We start from the raw sequence: 7,950 nt of genomic DNA, 5'->3' as shown, positions 1-7,950 counted from the left end.
TATATACACATAATAAATATACATAGTACACACATATATGTAGACACAAACATTTATTTTGGATGCGATTAATAATTTTTAATTAAAGACTGTCTGTCTTATCCATAACATTCATAATCGCGATTAATTGCATTCAAAATAAAAGTTTGTATTTACATAATATATGTGTGTTTACTGTGTATATTTATTATGTATATATAAATACACACATACATGTATATATTTAAGAAATATTTACATATACATATAAAAAATATATATATGTATAATTTAGATTTTATATACATATAAATATTTTATATATAAATATTTTTGTTAAATATATATATATAATATTATGTAAAAAAAAAATATTTTGGATGCGATTAATCGTTTGACAGCACTAATAAAAATTAATGAAGAGATAGTAACACTCAGGGTACGTTTTACAGGACAACTATGTACTAAAAACGGAAACATTGTTCTTTTGTGTTTTTCACGTACAGTGTTTTACGGCAATGTAAAAACAATCCCTGATCACACAGATTTACAAAAATAACAAAACAAAAAAACAAAAACGCTGAATTATTCATGCCAGGCCAGTAGTTGGCGATGTCACTTTGTAAAAAAACATGCGCCTATAGACTGAACATGTAATACGCATGCGCATGATGTCACCGTTTACACAAAATTTGCATTTTTTGTAGTTTACAATGAGGCGATAATAGTATCGTTGTCACTTTGAAACTGGTTTTCACAGTTTGCATTTTTAAGCCGCCACAAATTTTTTATCATTTAAATGAATAGACAAAACACATAGAAAGTTTTCAGGTTTTAGTTGAAACTGCCGTTGTGTAAACGGCCCCTCAGTATGACACCTGAAGGAACAAAAGTCCTGCCTTTCCCACCTTGTTAATAGGTTTTTTCCCCTTCTAACCCTCAGTGGGGTGTAAGCAGATGTACGAAAACATACAAATGAGATCATTCAAATTTCCCACCAAATCGCCAAAACATAATAGTTAGAATTGCCATGAGATTGTGTTGGAGATTCCCTTAGATAGGAGCCACCAAGTGAACTAACTTGCCCTACATGGATACTGGCTGAAAACTAGCATACTACTCTTAATATTTCTGCCTTATATTTATATGGAAGAAATGCTGGGAGTAGTACGCTAGTATATCCCATTCCACATTCAGCCTTTGAGTTATCAAAATACCTGACCCAAACCTTTATACCCTACCTGCTGGCTCACTGCTTTGCCAAGAAACATGTTTGCAGAACAGAAAAAACAACAATATCTCATTGTTAGCAGAAACCTGGTCTTCATTCCGGTCCTCATACAGTGAGTAATCAAATATGCTGAAGACGGAGGTCTCCGCATGGAGCCAGAGTCATTTCAGTCAGATTATCCTTAATAAACAAACCCATCATTTTCTTTAAACAGGTTTTTTTTCCGGTGCAGTGCCTTATGGGAAGAGCTTTTCCGTTAATAAGAGCAGTCTACACTCTACAAACAGTCCTAGCGCACTCATCGGGGGTCCCTTTTTGAAACCCAAGGGACTGCTTATATAAGGTTCATCTTCTCTGTACTAGACTGTGTGAACCGTACTTCACAGAAGCACGACATTCCACAGATATTGAGAGAGAGATTTGAGTGCCAGAGATCCATACGGCGAGAGAGGATGATGTGTGGATGGTTCGAGGCAGGGGGCCTCCTTTCTCAAAACAGAGCATTTGCTCACACACTGGTTCTCCCCTCTGTGCGTGTCACAGATGTCATGACCTTGATGCCCTTGAATAAACTCCACTGCCCCGCCTGGCTCCATGTACTGACCTCCTAGAGAAAACCTGTTATGTCTGCATTCAGATTCTACAAAAGATCTGAGCAAAATTCCCAGATGTCTCACTGACACTGCAAATCTGAAGGTGCGTGGGGAAGGCTTTATATCTCATTTTATTGTACTGCTTAGAATGTTGCTGAGTCATTTTACAACTGCAGTGTCATTTTCATCAGATTAGCTTTTTTTATTATTTAAAAAATAATGGGAAACATAGATATAAATACATAAAATCTGTATTAGCAGCTGTTGCTATATCCATGTAAAAGAGAGTTTAAATATTTTATTTAAAAAAAAAAAGTATCTTTCTTTAGGTAAAACTTTTTAATGAAGAAGAAATTACTGACAATAAACTTTATATAAAAAATGTAAAATTTAATTTTAAAGTCAGTGCCGATAGCCTTGTGGGCAGCGCCGCCATGTAGCACCATTGCGTTTCGGGTGACCCGAGTTCAAGTCCCGGCTCGCGGACCTATCCTGATCCCATCCACTCCTATCCTATCCACTCTATACTATCCTATCACAATAAAGGCAAAAATCGCAAAAAAAACAAAAATGCTAAAGTTTAGTTTTATTGCTCAAAAAAGACCTATATCAAGGTCCCTTTAAAGGGATACTCCACAGTTTTTTCATATTAAACTATGTTATTCCCTTAACTAAGACGAGTTGATACATACCTCTCTCGTCTCAGTGCGTGAAGTCCTCTCACCGGCTTCCGCTCCCTCTCCTCCTCCCTCTCATTTCCGTCAATAGAACCAACGTGACTTTTACAGGAGAGGGAGCGGGGGCTGGTGAGAGGACTTTTCACGAATGAAGATATTACCTCGCCAAGTCAAAGTGCTCCCGAGCACTTGCTATGGTATTCCGCCATACAATATAGTTATCTATTTTACACGCTTAGAAAAACGCAATGTTTTGTTTTGTGTCACCGTCCTAGGTCGAGTTACACTACTTGAGTAACTGTATTTAAATAGGGAAAACATGGAGGTGTTTGGTAGCTTCTCTGCTTGGCCCCTATTGAATGAACTGGGCTAAGCTAAGTGCTAACAAAGTTTCGCATCAAGACAGAGCGATTTAGTGCATGCACTGAGACGAGAGAGGTGTGTATCAACTCGTCTTAGTTAAGGAATAACATAGTTTAATATGAAAAAACGGTGGAGTATCCCTTTAAGACGCCTCTCGGGCATGCAAGTGCAGCTCCTATCTCTTTGAATGGGGAAACATCAAATTCTCCAAAGCAGTTTGACAAGCTTTCGATTAAATTTAATATTTGAAATCACCAATGACTGTCTCATAAATTTAGTTTCTAAACGCTGGAATCATGACAAAAACAAAAAATGGTATTTTTCATACTGGATCAAGCTAATGCGCATGCGTAGTCCTAAGTGTGCATCTCTATAGGAAGTGCGCCACCGACTGTTTCTATAGGAACCGGAGCTTCTAACGGTCGCTGCAGTGATGTGATGACTTTACAATCGGCGATTGGCTCTTATTTAGAAGGCGGGACTTATTCCGCCATATTGCGTGTTGCACTTTCTCCCATTCAAAACAATACGAGTGACACTTCTTGTGTTATTCTATAGTCTTTGCCTTTATTAAAGGTGCAGTAAGCGATTTTTGAAAAATGCTGTTGAAAGTGGATCGGATCGAGCACTAAAACATACTCGTAACCAATCAGCAGTAAGGGGCGTGTCCACTCATTAGGGGGTGGTGCCAGTGTTCATGAATTTGGGGGCGGAGCTATAAAGATAGGGGTGTGATCCTTTTGGGGTGGGGGTGTGTTTGTTTTGGTGATTTCAAATATCAACAGTTTCTCTGAAATTGCTTACTGCACCTTTAAATAATTTAGTATAACATTAATTGTAAATATTAACAAGACCATCTATATGACCATCACATGACTATTTAACCAGTACCAATACATTTCTATTATTACATTATCATCTGTGTAAATGTGTGTGGTTAAAACACAAAGTATTATGTGTGCATGTCAGTTGGCTGTACTTTAGTGCTGTTACAGTAGGTGTAGTGCTGGCAAAACAAAGCAAACAGGGTAAAATGACCTGAGAGTCACATGACCTTTTACAACAGGGAAAGGAAGAAAAGCTCGATACAATGCTGAAGGTTTCCATTTCATGGGAAAGCAAGCCCGGGCACAGAGTTTGTGAATTAAAGCACCAGAATGGCATCAGCGGAGAAACCAGATATTGTACGTTTATCTCGAAAACCTGGCTGGCACCCTTCTTTTCGTCCTCCTCAGCCACTGTATAGTGTTAACACAGAGACTGTATTGTTCAGAGAAGTACAGAAAAGCACAGTGCAAGTGTAAGCCAAAGAGAATAGTGTTACCGAAGGTTATATAAGAATATGTGTGGCAACATGTACCCTAGATAGTGTGTGTTGAACGTGGTTGTCAGGTCGATGTGTTCAAGATTCCCCAAACGGCACATGATTAAAATAGAAAGTTGCTCTAAACTGGTAGCGCTACAGTATTTGATCAAACTGTGGATAAAAGCATAATTGTAAATGTAAATCTATGCAAACAATCCTCTGTGTAGTATTCTAGCTGAAGGCAGACAATGTAAAACGCTGACTCACCCTTACTGAGCTGAATCAATGGATATCCGATCTATTATTTTTAATAGTCGGCACTGAAACGGTGGAATGGAGCTTATTACAGAATTAAGGTTCATTGAAAACTCACATGCTTTTCACCACATTTAAGCAAATATGCTTGTCAGGTCATGCTACAGATCCATCCAACTATGCCTTTCTTACTTGGATGCAGTCCAGAGAGCTGAAACAGAGATATAATGACACACATATTACTAAAACTGCTGAGTCATGTTATGTAAGTGAGGTGTGTCAATCAGAGTCAAGATTTGGTATATGGAATATATAATATAGTTATTTATTTAGACAATTTAATAAAATCCAAACCTAATAAATGATTTATCTGTGAATGAATCATTTAGACCAGTGTTGTGAAGTGGATCAACGATTCATTGAAAAGATCCAACACAAAAGAATAATTGCTCTCATAAATGTACCAAGAAAAGCAAAGGGAGAGTTCAGGATGTTCGCTGAATAACCTCTTAAAGGGATAGTTCACCCAAAAATGTACCTGTATGAATTTGTTTCTTCTGCTAAACACAAAAGAAGATATTTTGAAGAATGTCACAAACCAAACAGTTGATGGGCCCCATTGACTTCCATAGTATTTTTTTCCTCCCATACTATGCAGTCAATGGTATGGAAGCTTGTTTCCACCACTAAATAAAAAAGGTAATTGTGACTTTTTAATCTCACAACTCTGACTTTTTTTTTTTATCTCACAATTCTGAATTTTTTCACGAATTGTGTGATATAAAGTCGTGAATTGCGAGATATAAAAAGTATGACTTTTAATATATTAAATACTGACTTTTTTTCCCCTCAGAATTACAAGTTTATATCTCACAATTGCAAGACATTGCGTTGAGTTTACAACGTGCAATTGCGAGTTTATACCTCGCAATTCTGACTTCTCTTCTCTTTATATCTCGCAATTGCAAGGAAAAATCTTTATTTCTCGCAATTGTGAGTTTATAACACGCAATTGCGAGTTTACAACGTGCAATTGCGAGTTTATACCTCGCAATTCTGACTTCTTTTCTCTTTATATCTCGCAATTGCAAGGAAAAATCTTTATTTCTCGCAATTGTGAGTTTACAACGTGCAATTGGCAATTGCGAGTTTATACCTCGCAATTCTGACTTCTCTTCTCTTTATATCTCGCAATTGCAAGGAAAAATCTTTATTTCTCGCAATTGTGAGTTTATAACACGCAATTGCGAGTTTACAACGTGCAATTGCGAGTTTGTACCGCGCAATTCTGACTTCTTTTCTCTTTATATCTCGCAATTGCAAGGAAAAATCTTTATTTCTCGCAATTGTGAGTTTATAACACGCAATTGTGAGTTTACAAAGTGCAATTGCGAGTTTATACCTCGCAATTCTGACTTTATTTCTCACAATTGTGTTTATACCGTATCTCACAATTCTGACTTTATAACTCTCAATTGCGAGTTTATATCTCACAATTCAGAGAAAAGAAGTCAGAATTGCTAGATAAAAAGTCACAATTATCTTTTTTATTTTTTATTCAGTGGCGTTAACCAGCTTCCATACAATGGGGCCCATCAAAAGACCATCAAAATAATGCACATTCCAGTAAATTTACCAGCACAAACCTAAGTAAATCACCTTGCGCGATTCATTTAAATACTCTCTTCCCATAAATTTTGCATCTGACAGAGAAACACCAACAAATGCATATGCAATAAGGTCAGCTGCAGAAATAACCACAAAAAAAAAAGTGCTAATTTTTTATAGCATGTCTTTAGTAAATCCTGACAGTATTTCTTAAAGCCAAAAGAGGGTTTGCCCTGGAGCAAGCTGTTAGTAAATATGGCCCAAATTTCAGTCTGTTCCACACACAAAACTACAGTATAATATGAGTTACATAATAATGTATATCACACCAAATGGATCACTTTTATGTTGCTTCTGCATCGTTTGCATGAAAAAGAGAGAAAGTTATTAAAAACTTTTACATGAAAATAGAAACAGTCAAACCGGTTTGGAATGAAAATTTCTCATTTTGGAGTGAACTAATCCTATAAAGATTGACAGATTTTGTGAAATCCCTTACTGTAGGCAAATGTAAAGCTGTGTGATTTTTGACAAATGGCTGTAGGGCAGCTTCACTTGGCAAATGACCCACATGCGAGGTGCAGTCCCCTAAATCTGGTTTAATCTCGCCTGAGCCGCACTTGCACAGCACGCCTACTTAATGGCAGACAAATTTACACACTGTAACCCGACTCCCTCCCTTCCTCCCCAGTCTGAGTATGTTCTTAACTTCTACATTACACCAGCTGAATATGTGTTTAAAATTAAAACTCTATGTTTAATGGAATGCTTCTATTGCACAACGCACAGCTAAAAGAACCGTTCAGAGGAAAGTTTTAATTTTGTCAAAATGTACTTCATAAATGGTGACTGCCAAGTTGTGAAAATAGCTAAAAATTTTTTTTAAAAAGTTGTATATAATGTGTGCACTTTATTCCAAGTCTTCTCAAGCTGTAGCTTTGTGTGATTAAAAGACCTAAAGGGAGGGAGAGAAAGAGAGAGAAAGAGAGAGAGAAAAGAATCCATATAAAGGTTGTTTCATGTTGTTTTAATTTTCTGTCCTCTCCTGTAGTGTTTTAATGCCTATCACATGTCTCCAGACCTTTATAGGCCATCTGCTATAAAGTCACTGTTTAGGTGGGTTTGTTTTTCTAGTTTTTGTCTGGTTCATGTTTTATTAACTTTAGAAAAGCTGACACAAGCAAATAAGCAACTGCCAAATCTTAACATGATGACTCTTTTATTAATAAATAGATAAAATCATATCCTTGTTGTTGTACATTATTCTTCTAGTTTTTTATTAGTGACCAAAGTACAAGGTCCATTATAAAAAGAAACATTGTCATTTTTTTGTTTGGTTGGCTCATAAGGCTCATTTACAAAATACTATTTAAAAATATAAAATAAATTGTGTCTTGCCTAAATACCACGGCATTTCGGTACGCTGCGTAAGTAAGTACTCAAAAACCTCTGATAAATTTTGTTGATTATAAGGTCTGCCATTATCCCACACGGTCGCCAGTGTCTCACCCTACTGCTGATAAAAATAGCCTTTGGCTATAACAGTATGTTTTACACCCCCACTTGTCTTCCTCTTTCTCCCGCTTTCTCAGTTTTACTGCTGCCTGTCAGGATAAATTACCTTATGAAGGACACATTTCTAACTTTGTTGTTTTCAGAGATCTTCTGCTAAATCCTAACCGTACTGACACTTGTGGTGGAGAGCGGTGGTTCTCTGCGGGGTCACAACCCAAAAATGGCTCACAGGTCTGTTCTGATAAAAAAAGCAAGGGAAAGACAATGTTTAATGCAAATAATATCATGCAACTTATGATATAAGTAAGCTCGAGTACCTGATTGATTCTATGAAACGGTTACCACACAATACAAAAATTAAAGCCAAAATGTGTATCAATGCAACTTTCATTAAGTAAACTTTTTCTAAAAGTCTTCCTTCCG

Source organism: Chanodichthys erythropterus, chromosome 17, assembly GCF_024489055.1.
Source record: "Chanodichthys erythropterus isolate Z2021 chromosome 17, ASM2448905v1, whole genome shotgun sequence".
In the NCBI taxonomy this organism is placed as follows: domain Eukaryota; kingdom Metazoa; phylum Chordata; class Actinopteri; order Cypriniformes; family Xenocyprididae; genus Chanodichthys; species Chanodichthys erythropterus.
This window is presented reverse-complemented; position numbering follows the sequence as displayed.